This window comes from Pongo abelii, chromosome 14, assembly GCF_028885655.2.
Source record: "Pongo abelii isolate AG06213 chromosome 14, NHGRI_mPonAbe1-v2.0_pri, whole genome shotgun sequence".
Taxonomy (NCBI): domain Eukaryota; kingdom Metazoa; phylum Chordata; class Mammalia; order Primates; family Hominidae; genus Pongo; species Pongo abelii.
This window is the reverse complement of record NC_071999.2, coordinates 64,743,768-64,756,869: the sequence shown is the minus strand read 5'-3', so window position 1 is coordinate 64,756,869 and position 13,102 is coordinate 64,743,768.

Below are 13,102 nucleotides of genomic sequence, written 5' to 3'. Positions count from 1 at the left end.
TTACTTTTCGCACCAAGGGCTTGATTAGTTCAAGGGTTATAACTCATTCAATTATGTAACAATATCAAGAGACCCTTATTATGTGACACATACTGTTTTATGCAAATAAAACAACCCTGGATCCCTAACACAATGAAACTGACATTCTCATGTGTGTGGAAGAAAAAGTACAAATAACAAAGCAAATCGTGTGGTGATAAAAACTAAGGAGAAAAACCCGGCCTCAGCAGGGGCAGAAGGGAATGCTGGGAGATGTTGTCGGGAGCGCTTGCCGTTTTAAAAGGGTGATCAAGGGATCAAGGAAGGCCTTGATGAAGTGACATGTTCTCATTCCCTTGCCTTGCTTTAAAATTAGGTCAATTCTGCCAATGAAGCCAGAGGGAAGTCTACCAGGGGAACTTGTAGGAAAACGTTTCCTCACAACAAAGATAGAGGCACAGGAAGAGACAATCGCCCTTCTTCCTCTGGATGTTATTTTAATTGGATGTGATGCCAGAAAGAGCTGCAGACACCTTGCTCCCAACTTGAGACACAAGAATGTCAGGGTGGAGAGAAAGAATGAAACTGAGACCCTGATTATTTTTCTGAGCCACAGAGTTAACTAACCCTGAAGTCTGATCCGTGTCTGTGCTTCTTGTAATGTGAAATAGTAATTTTTCATATTGTGTGTGCCAGTTTAAATCAGTTTCTTTTTCTTGCAACTGAAGGCATCCTGATATAGAATGGGTCTTTGTAGCTTTAATAGGCTACGATAAACCAGTTTGCAAAATTCCATGTAGATAGGAGTAGAAACTTATGATACTCGTTATAACATTGGCACTTCCCTCGTACACACTATTAGATGTTAGCCTAGCAACTTCTTAGAGCTTGAAGCAGCAGGGATAGAAAGATGACTACCTGTTAAAGCTCTTTTTCCTAAGACAATGACATAAAGGATTCTAGACACTATTCTTGAAAACCTCATATTCAGGTGCTCATAGTCCACATGTCCTAATTTGCAACTATGTATGGAGAAGAGCTGTACAGATGCAAGGACACATGGGTGAAGACTACTCCACAGAAAATAAGGGCAGCAATTTTAGACTATTGGGGCTGCTGTATGGTGGTTGCGGAGGGGATTGGGCCACATCGAGTTTGTAGTTAGCTTTGTAAAAATCCCCATTGTAATGGAGAGTTGGTGAGAAGTAGAACCTCTGATTTCTTCCTTTTTTTCTTTTCTTCTTTTTTTTTTTTTTTCTTTTTGAGACAGGGTCTTGCTCTGTTGCCCAGGCTGGAATACAGTGGCATGATCATGACTCACTGTTGCCTCGACCTCTTGGGCTCAAGAGATCTTCCTGCCTCAGCCACCTGAGCAGCTGGGACTACGGGTACATGCCACCACACCTGGCTATTTTCAAAAAATCTTTTGAAATCAAGGGGTCTCAAATTCCTCAGCTCAAGTGATCCTCTTGCCTCAGCCTCCCAAAGTGCTGGGATTACAGACATGAGCCACCACTGCTAGGCAGTCTCTGATTTCATTGCCACAAGTTGCCAACTATTGTAGTCAGAATAATGTATCCCTTCTTTTTTCAAAATATCCACATTGTCATCCCTAGATCCTATGAATGTGCTATGTTATGTGGCAAAAGGGGCTTTTTACAGATGGGATCAAGGTTATGAATCTGAAGATAGGGAGATCATCCTGGATTGTCAGGGTGGGCCCAGTCTAATCACATAAACCCTTAAAAGCAGAGAAATTTTCCTCACTGGAGTCAGAGAAATGTGATACATGAAGAGGCAGGAGAGATTCGAAACATGAGAGGGACTTGACTTACCTTGCTGGCTTTGAAGATGGAAGAAAGGAACTAACAGCTGAGATATGTGGGTGGCCCCTGGAGGCTGGGAACACCCCTTAGCTCACAGCCAGCAAGAAAACAGAGCTCTCCATCCTACGGCAGAAAGAAAATAAATTCTACCAACAATCTGAATAGCAAGGAAACTGATTCAGAGCCTCCAGGAAGGAACACAGTCCTGCCGACACTTTGATTTTAACCTGGTGAGATCCATGTCAAGCTTCTGACCTACAAACCTTGGAGTTAATAAATGTGCATGCTGCTTTAAGTTGCAAAGTTTATGGTAATTTGTTATCATAGCAAGAGAAAATTAATACACTCACCCAGCAGAGAGTGGTGTCCTGAGTGGATGAGGCACCAGACGGAACTACCAGCTGGTTGGAGAGGGTAGGCCAGAGTTGAATAGAGTGCCGCTTTGAAGCAGCCCAAGTAAGCCAGAGACAAAGAAGACAGTCTGAGTATTAGGGTAGAGAAGACACGGGAAGTGGGTAGGTGGCATACCAGTTGCCTCATGTATGTAACAAACTACCTTAAAACTTTGTGGTTTAAAACAATAGCAATATTCTGTGGGTCCGCAGTTGGGACTGGTCTCAGCTGTGTGGCTCTTCTGCTGATCTCTGTTGGAGTCTCTCATGCATGTGTGGTGGCTGGCAGTCAACTAGGCAGCTGCTTCTGGGGTTTGACTTGATGAGCTGACTGGCCATGTTATTGCCCCAGCCAGCAGATTAGCCCAGGCTTAGTTGCTGGCAGGGCTCTCAAGAGCAGCAAGAGACATTTTCCAAGTCTTTGCTTATATCGTATTTGCTACTGCCCCTTGGCCAAAGAAAGTCACATGATTGGCCCAGCATCAGTTTATTAGTTTCCCTGGGCTGCCATAACAAAATACCCTAGGTTAGGTGGCTTAAACAACAGAAATTTGTTTCCTCATGGTTCTAGAATCTGAACGTCAAAGATCAAGGTGTCTGGGGCTGGTTTCCTCTGAAGCCTATCTCGTTGGCTTGCATATGGCTGCCCTCTTGCTGCCTCTTCACATGGTCTTTTCTCTATGTTTGCATCTCTGGTGTCTCTTCCTCTTCTTATAAGGACACTGGTTATGTTGGATTAGGGGTTATGGCCTCATTTTTAACTTAATCATCCCTCTAAAGACCTTATCTGCAAATATGGTTATATTGTGAAGTACTAAGGGTGAGGCCTTCAGCATATGAATTTTGGGAGGATGCAATTTAGCTCATAACCGTCAGTATGGGAGAAAATTCCCCGGGGCCCGGAGAGTGGGAGATATGAACAAATGAGGGAGCAGCTGCTCTAATAATCTACCACAGATAGTTATGGAAGTGTAGAAAACTAAATAAAACCCACAGTATTTCCCACAGCTGACTTTAAGATATGGTGTCTTAGAGAAGAGATCCCCAAATTGTGGCTGTGGGCTAAATGTGACACCCATCCTATGTTTGTAGATAACGTTTCTTGGGACTCAGCCATGCCCATTTATTTGTGTATTATCTGTGGCTGCTGTCATGCTATAACCTCAGTGTTAAGTAGTTGTGATGGAAACTGTATGGTCTGCAAACTTTTAATCTATTTACTATCTGTCCTCTTACAGAAAACAGTGTTAGAGGATTCTAAGAAAGCTATGAATCTGGTAGTGAAAGGGTAAAATAAAATAACCAGACAACTACCAGCAGGAAACATACGGTCTTAGGGAGGGAAGGAAGGTAGCAGGCATGATTCTCCTTGCTCATTTTATGAAAACAAATGACCAGATAAGCAACAGTCCTGGAATTGTTACACAGACGGGTCCTAATGGTGCCGCTTATGAAGCTCGCTGAAACTCTTTCTGAGAGGGTTGTTTTACACAGTCTTGGCCTCCCACCCATCTGCTGCCACACCTCTCAGTCCTTTCATGTATTATCTAGAGAGATCCAATTGTCAGACACTGAGAACAAAGCATGAGTCTCAGTTTTAATAGGGATTTCCCCTCCTATAATATTTCATACAAAGCCTCATTCACACCCAATATGAAGGCAGTGCTGCTTTTAAAACCCATTTCACATTTTTAAACCAATTCTGTTAAGCATGACTTCAGCTGTCACTTCTTGTTATTTTTGGAGAAGCTTGATGCTTGTAGGTTTGAAACATCCCATCCATTTGTTCAGTGGGCTTCTGATAACTATCCCTGCCCACTGGGTATGAAGTTGACACCAATTAAGCAGCTGACTGCCTTAACGATAGAGTATTTTAGAACAGGCCACGATGCCATGTATTTATAATTGTTCTTACAATGTCTGGATACTTGGTGCTTACTATTCTAGAAAACCCAGGACTTCCAAACTGGTGAGATTTTATTATTGCTGCAAATGATGAGTGCAGAGAGAATTTGGGAATGAGTGAATGTTGATAGTGGGCTCAAGGCTGTCCGCACTGCAGACATAGTCTGTAACCCCCCTAGAATCAAGAGAGAAGCAGGCTTTTCAAACCCTTGCTACATAAGCCTTGTTATCGCTCAAATAGACCACTTGAGATGGAAGTACAGACAGATTTGCTGCTGATGACAGCTCACCAGGACCCAGCTCTCCATTCAGGTACATTGATATGCATATTCACTCTACTGGAAAAAAAATCATCTCCTCTTCTACCCTGGGACGTGGCTTTTGTAGGCTCCGGAATCTGCTATTTTATACCCACCTGCTGGTACAATATAAGCAGCTGCAATAGGCATCAAGCTATGAAAAGCTCTGAGGAGCACTATTGCAGTGCGAATTGCTTCCTTGCTCTGCACTGTTTGGTGATTGTAAGATGGATTGCCAGATTAGCACAGACACACAGTATTTGTGTAGGGAACAGGGAGGGTGATTTTTCCCTGCTTCTCCTACCAGCTATTTCTTACCAGTCCCTTTGCCACCTATAAAAAATTGGGTATTTGCTAATGTTTCTTAGTGGAAATTCAAAGGCCGGAATCACTAACTCAAGCCCACAGTAATACCACTCTGTTTCTTTCTGCCCTCAAACTGCCACATAAGAGCCTCTGATGCTACTGGCCAAAGAGGCCACTAGCCTATGCAATTGCTGGCTCACAGAAGTTTCCAGGACAGCAATTCTCTGTTCTTAATGTTTTATGTCACCAACTAACTAAACATAGCCACCTTTCCCAAATGCAGAAAGTTGTTTCCAAAACACAGAAAGTTGACCCAAAAAACAAAAAAAAGTAGACATACAGATGACTCGGAGGTGTGGAGGCTGCCTCATGCTTTGGGAGACTTGTGCAGCTGTGTGGGTAATCTATGTTAACATCTTGTCTTCAAGATGCTGACCTCACTTTGATTCAGACATTCTAGAAAAGGATTCATTTCTTCTCCATTTCAAAGCTGTTTATCTGGCTTGGAAAATAGCTGTTTTAAACAGAAGCCTTTATACTTGGCTGAGTAAATTCTGTTCCAATTTTTGTTTTGGCCATAAGTCAAAGATAACAGCTGTGCGCTTGTGGGTTCACTGAACTCTACGTGCTTGTTGGCTGCATCACCGACCAGAGGGAATAACCAATAATTAGAACATTTCGGGTCATCTTGGGAAGAACAGAGTTTTCTCTTGTTTGAAAAGGTGGTGTGACCTCCCTCTGATTTTCCCAAATGTGGATCTTTTGGTGACTGAGTGTAGAGCTGAATATACAAGCCTGGACTCATCGCCACTGTGTCCTCCCTTTCCCAAAATATTGCCTGATAAATGGAAGCTTAAAACCATATTTACTGTTTTTCAGCTTAACTCTTGCTCTGCAACAGGCCTGGGCCATGATAATAAGCAAAAATACTTGTGCATTCCTAGCACATCAGCATTTCTGATCACAATGATTTGTGACTCAGGCCTTGAAAGCTGTGGGGTTTCTTCCTAGTTGAATCAATACACGTTTACATAAATATATGTTTCTGTTTTTCTTTCATTCTCGATTCAGCATTCATGTTTACTAGCTGGTAACTACAGACAATGGGAGCATGGGGGCAAGGGAGAAGTCGGGCAGATAGAGAGATGATTCAGAAGAAATTATTTGGGTGGGTTCTAATGTCTTAACTGATTATGACTTTTTTATCTTGTGAAGAGCAATGTGTTAGAATTTTCTTTTGAAAAGATAAAATTTATTCTATATATCTAAAGAATATAACTGCTCATCCATTACACTGAGTATATACTACTATAGCCATGTCTACAGTAGGAAGTGTTCTTGTATCAGGGTATTTGGTGTGCTAGAGCCTTTCATATTGGAGATATGTATCCTAAAGCATTATTAATCCAATAGTGACAAAGGGGCTGGATTGCTACTGATGCAAGGAGCATTTGTTCTATATTTAAAATCTCCCTGAGTCAAGGAGACAAAGTTGGCAAGAGATATGGTGATTATTTTTTGCTCAGTTTTATGTCATGACAGGGAAACCTTTCACTTTCAGTTGAATAACCACAAGGATGAAGGAGAGGCCACCTTTTCAAAGATTCACCTGCAAGACCGTCTCTGTTATTAAGCAAGGACTCATTACTGATCTGCTCTCACTCTGTTGTAGAATGTGGCCTGGACTGCTTTCGGTGACTGAATTGTTTGTGAAATGTAAAAATGCACCTGGCTGGGGTAGAACATGGGGTCTGAAATTTAGACCCCCCCACTTCTGTTCAACAAACTCTTGGCCCACAGGGCTGCTCAGGGTTGGAGTAGGAAGACAACAGGTTTTTCCTAGATTGCCCACATGTTCCATATTGACTAATGGCATCTCTGAGCATGTTTAGGTTTCTTGGTGTCAGTTTGAACCCAAGACATTTTACTTTAATCATCCCTGATTTCCTTACCCTTAAATCTTGTTTCAATGTGGAAATAAATGAATTATTGATAAATGAAAGTAAATCAATAATTATTGGTTAATATGGATACATTTTCTGTGGTTTCACTTAGGTAAAGGCTGCCTAGATATAGATATTTTTGTGGAATATCCACATATTTTTCATTTATTTCCTTAGGAAGACTTTAAATGACATTTTATATTCAAAGGGAAAAGTTAGAACTAATTTGAAGTTTATGTGATTATATTCTATCATGCTGTTAGTCAGTGTAGGATCATTTAAATAGGTTCTTGAAGTGTGACCTGGATTAGAAGTCATGATAAGAAAATACCAGTAGCTGGCTGGGCGCGGTGGCTTATGCCTGTAATCCCAGCACTTCGGGAGGCCAAGGCGGGCGGATCACCTGAAGTTGGGAGTTCGAGACCAGCCTGACCAACATGAAGAAACCTGTCTCTACTAAAAATATATAATTAACTGGGTGTGGTGGCGGGTGCCTGTAATCCCAGCTACTCAGGAGGCTGAGGCGGAGAATCCCTTGACACCCGGGAGGCGGAGGTTGCGGTGAGCCGAAATCGTGCCATTGCACTCCAGCCTGGGCAACAAGAGTGAAACTTTCATCTCAAAAAAAAGAAAAGAAAAACAAAATCAGTAGCATACTCCCATCCCTGAAGGTATGTATTCAAAGTGCTGTGCCCACCACGGCCATTGTGTCCCTGCAGGCGGCTTCCTAAACTGATCCTAAGAAGAAAGGACTCTGAATAAGCCAGAACTGTTTAAAACTTTCTCCAAAGATGGAATGTGTGAGTTCAACTAGAGGAGACTGAGAAACACTCATCTTCCTGAAACAAGACAAAAATGTGTCGCCACACTTCTGGGTCACATTTCCTGTCTGCTTGGAGCATCCCTCTAGGATTGAAGGAACAAAGAGGGGTGGTAGGGAAAATCCGTTGAATCCCAGAGATGCCTGTGCTTGCAAATTATTTTCGGTGTGAAGATTTAGAATCTGGGGAAAGACAGGAAAGCGTGCAGCAGGGATTTTTTTTTTTTCCACCTCAGCATTTCTTGCAATGGACTGATTGGTGTGAGAAATTAGCTGTCCTGCTGAGAGTTAGGTGTAGCATCATAAAGAGTACTTCAAGGAAGCCTTTGTTTCTGGCATATTGGTCTTTAAACTGTGGGCCCTCCCCAGTAGTTTTCCTGATTACCTTTATCATGTTGTCACACAGGGGGTGTAGAAAACAGATTGCAGGTCTCTATCTACTAATACACTTAATCTGATTAATTTTTATGCTAGTGCCTTTTCTCTTTTATTCCTCAAAGTGCCTTTATCTCCTTCATCTGTGACAATACCACATAGGTGCTCATTTAACAATGAAAAAGAGCCTCCAGAATGTCTCCTTCTGTTGTGTGAACTTAAATAAATCTAATGATTTTAGCAGAACAGATCCCCTCCTAACACACAGGAATAAATTATGATTCAGTTTTCTAGGGACCAAAAAAGAAAACCGTAGACTTTTCTATTAAAGAAACAGAAGCCAATTTTCTTACACTTCTGAAGCTAGATATTATTAGTGATTATTACTATTATTATACTCATTTAATTCCTATATTGAAGCCATTCTTTCTGACCTATCTACATTAAGAAAAACACGCATTTGGGGAAAGAATAAATCAGTAGATATGGTATAGGCAGCAGTGGCTTAATGACAGAACTAATTCCCCACTTCCCACTAGGCTTTTTACCTTAAGCCATTAGTCCCTTAACAGTGTTTAGTAAGGGCTGTCTGTAGCTTAAGGAAAGAAGGAAAGAAATGAATACAGTCGACCCTCTGTACCCATGGGTTCCACACCATGGATTCAACAAACTACAGATCAAAAACATTTGAAAAAAATGTATCAGTATTGAACATGTACAGATTTTTTGTCATTATTCACTATACAATACAACAACTATTTATATAGCATTTACACTTCAGGTATTATAAGTAATCTAGAGATTATGTGAAGTATATAGAAGGATGTGCATAGGTTACATGCAAATCCTACACCCCTTTACATCAGGGACTCTAGCATTGCTGATTTTGGGATCTGAGGGAAGTTCTGGAACCAATCCATACAGATATCAAGGGATGACTGTATTTTTAAACTATCTACTGTATGTCAGGCACTGTGCTAGCTCCTTTTTATTTGTTCTGTCATTTAATAAAAAGGAGCTCATCATGATACTGTGAGGTGGGTAGTGGTTTTATTTTTCAGATGACGGAACTGAGTGAAGTAGAAGTGGGGGCCAGAAGAAAGGGGCTCTGGGGTTTCTGTTGTTGATCATTTGGCTTTTGAGTTAAATAGACTTTCTGTTCTTGGAATTATGAAAGGGGCACAGCAGAGCTCTTGTAGCATGGCCAGAAGCTATTCCTGCTGGGAGGCTACAGGTGTGCAGTTGGATTCTTCTGGAATGAGTCCTTTCTGAGCCTCACTGGGATGATTTGCTGGGGCAAGCACAAGATGTGAGAGCAGGTCATGGGACATGTTTCTGCTTTGGGCAGATAATGATATGGCCCCACCCAACTCCAAAGAGGTCAAATACCATATGAATAACAAGGACTGACACCTACTAAACACACTGAACCAGGCACTATCCTAATGACTTAGTGGGTATCAATTCATTTAACCCTCAGAACCATATAAGGTAGATGTTAATATTATTCCTACTTTATAGAAGGGAAAACTGAGGTAGTGGTTGAGTAGCACAGAGATTAAGTAACTTGTCAAGGGTCACAAAACTAGTAAATAGCGAAACTGGGGTCTGCTCCAAGGGAGGCTGGCTTCAGAGCCATTGCTGTTTAAAACTTTTACTTACTGCCTTTAACCTGTTCCATTCAGAATTGTCCTTTGTTAAGCTGACTTTTTGGGACAAGGCTTTTGTCCCTGTTCACCTCCTCCTTCTCAGTTGCTTTCTTCTGACTTACTTTAAAGTAGGGGGAATCTTTTTCTCTTAGAGGAACTTCAACTCTCTTGAAATTGTGTTTTTCTTTGTTCTTGCAGAGTGGATGGCCCATTATACTCAGAACCCTTGGCATCCAAATTGTCAGCAACTCATCAGCTAGTGTTTCTTTCTTGAGGTGTGAAGTCTCAATCCTCAAATGTTCTAGGAGGTGAGTAGAAATTTTTGCATTCCATCTTTTTAATGTAGCAAAGGAAAAAACAACAGAACAGCTGAAAAGGGTAGTTCACAAAACTATCGTAGCATCTTAGGCTCTGATGTCAGCCTGGGTTTATGTCTCCACTATTCCATTCTACATAACTAGCTGGCTGAGTATATAACCAGTACAAATCCTTGGTTTGTCCACTTTAAATCAGCTTTACTTTCTAGTTCACTGAGTGGTTATCAGAATCAATGGAAATGGTGTATAGAAAGTGCTCATCACTATACCTGGTAGCTACAAGCTTTTAACAAAAGATATTTTCATTAGTTGTGATGATGATAATCATTAAAGCCCTGGATGACTAATGAACTGGCTAAGTTTATTGCATTTAAACTCTGCAAATGCATGGAAGACACTCCCTGTGACTGGTAATATCTTAAATCAGTGCGGGACTTGCCATATTCTGATGGCTCCTTATAACATGTTAAGGTGGCCTCACCTAATTTCAGATTTCACTCAAGATCTGTTATGAGAGGCTGGGAGGAGACTTTTATAAAGCTGTATTCAAAAGCAATTATATTATTTTCAGTGTATTTTTAAAAGATGCAGAAAGAATGAATTATTTTCCAGAAGTAAGATTTTTAAAAATTCATTGATAATATATAAGGCCGGGCATGGTGGCTCAAGCCTGTAATCCCAGCACTTTGGGAGGCCAAGGCGGGCAGATCACAAAGTCAGGAGTTCAATACCAGACTGGCCAACACAGTGAAACCCCATCTCTCCTAAAAATACAAAGAATTAGCCGGGCATGGTGGTGGACACCTGTAATCCCAGCTACTCGGGAGGCTGAGGCAGGAGAATTGCTTGAACTCGGGAGGCGGAGGTTGCAGTGAGTCGAGATCATGCCATGCCATTGCACTCCAGCCTGGGTGACAGAGCGAGAGTCCATCTCAAAAAAAAATTTAATAAAAATAAAAAATAAAAAAGATGATATATAAGAAGTCAAATATATAAAGAGTCAAATATGTAGAAAGGGGAATGAGGAGAAGAGAGGTTGATAAACTAAATTAACAACTCAGCCATTTAGATTGAAAATAGCAAAATCTGAAAGTAGGGTCATGGTTTGGTGCCAGACAAAAGACCATCCCAATTTCTAGTTGTGCATCTTTTCAAGTAAGATAGTAACAGAAAGAAAGGGTAAAGAGAGGGAACTGAGTTGACTGTTCTGAACAGGAGAGGAGATAATGCTCTGTACATTTTTTTCTTTTTGAAACAAAGGCACAAAACAAGCAAACACACAAACACGTTAGTGGCGAAGGCATATAAATGCTGGCCCAAAGGGCCTTAAAACAATACAGACACAAATTCCATATCTGACCAACTATATTGGGAAGAGTGGCAAATTCTCATTTCACAGATAAAATATCTTCCCAGACGTGGGCAATAACCTAGCACACAGGGTAGGAGTCTTGACCCTATGAGTCAGAGCAAACCTACAAGCTAAGAACAGATCAAGTGGTAACTAATAAAAAGCAAGGATTGTAAACAAAGAGCCAGCCTCTGAGATGTTCAGTGATTCTGTTTTCAGTCTTTCAGTAAACAAATCTTTCTCGGGCATCTATTCTACATCAAGCACTGGACAAAGCATGATGACAAAGATTTCAGAATAATCCCTAACCTCAGAGAGCAGGCAAGTTAGTTTCTGCCAATCTTGCTTTAAATGGGATTTTCCATAAGCCTAATATGTAGACAAAGGTCTAATTTTCAGTTAAGATTCATTGTTATATAAAAGTAATGGCCATATTTTTAATAAGGAAATTTGTAGTACTTAAATTATGTGTGACAATTTTTGAAATCTTAGAGAAACATACTTAGCTAAAGTTTCTAAGGGATCGGCACATGCCTAATGATAGACACTCTAATTTTAGGCACAAAATGGTTATGAGGATTTAACCATTTTCTAGAAAGTATATATGAAAATTGACTTATGGGCTCCAATTCTTTATCCTGTCTGGTATCCACATCGCTTGCTGTGGGACTTTGTAGCCTGTCCCCCTAGTGGGAAATGCTACTTGATTACTTGATGTTAGTCTCAGCCAGGTAGTTTGTATTGGATTTTGGCACAATTGCTTGAACTGTGCTCAGATGTTGGCCTTGACTGCTCGCACATCTGCTGTTTAACAAAAGAAGAGCCAGCTCTAAGGCATAAAATACACAAGGATTAGCCCTATACCAGCCTTCACGGAGGTAAGTCCAGCTTAGCACCACCCAGATCAACTGATTCCAAGCTGGCCAGCAGGGACACATGTATGAGAATTCATGAGTATTGGCTTGGAGTGGCATATTACATGGCAATAGTCGACTGATACAATGTACCTTGTGATATAGTTTGGATGTTTGTCCCCTCCAGATCTTATGTTAAAATATGATCCCCAATGTTGGAGGTGGGCCTAGTGGGAGGTATCTGAGTCATGGGGATAGATGGGTAGATCCCTCATGAATGGCTTGGTGGCCTCCCCCGGTAACAAGTGAGTTCTTGCTCTATTAGATTAGGGGAGAACTGGTTGTTTAAATAGCTTGTCACCCCTTCCCTTCCCTCTTGCTCCCTCTCTCACTGTGTGACACATCTGCTCCGCCTTTGCCTTCTGCCAGGATTGTAAGCTTCCTGAGGTTGCACCAGAAGCAGATACCAGCACTGTGCTTCTGGTACAGCCTGTAGAACCATGCACCAAATAAATCTCTCTTCTTTATAAATTACCCAGCCTCAGGTATTCCTTTATAGCAATGCAAAACGGACTAACACACCTCGCAAATTCAATTCTATTTCAGTGAGCAAACACTGGAGATATCATTGTGGGTTTTCCGTGGAGCCATTTATAATTCAAAATCATGGAAGTCCCAAGTTCTTTGCCCAAAAAATACCTTCCACAGAGAAGGCAGTCAATAAATGCTTAGTGAATCTGGCCTCAAATATATCTCAGTCTGTCCTACTGTACAACATGAATCCAAGTGAAAATGAGAAAATAACCATTTGGAACAACACCTATGATGTTTGGAAACATCTCTTATGTATAGACAAGTTCTTAGTGGCCGTTGGAGGTATAGGCTGGAAGGACCTTGTATAGCTAATGAGTTCTCTTGCACTGTGTATTTAAATAAATCCCCAAAGCTGCTTCTGCTGATATCCAGAATAGTAGCACTTTGAAGAAAAATTTACCACTCCTTCAGTGGAAGGCATTTTTTTCTATCACTAGCCTGTGAATCCTTACAGTGGTATGGGAATTTTGTTATTATTATTACAATTACGAA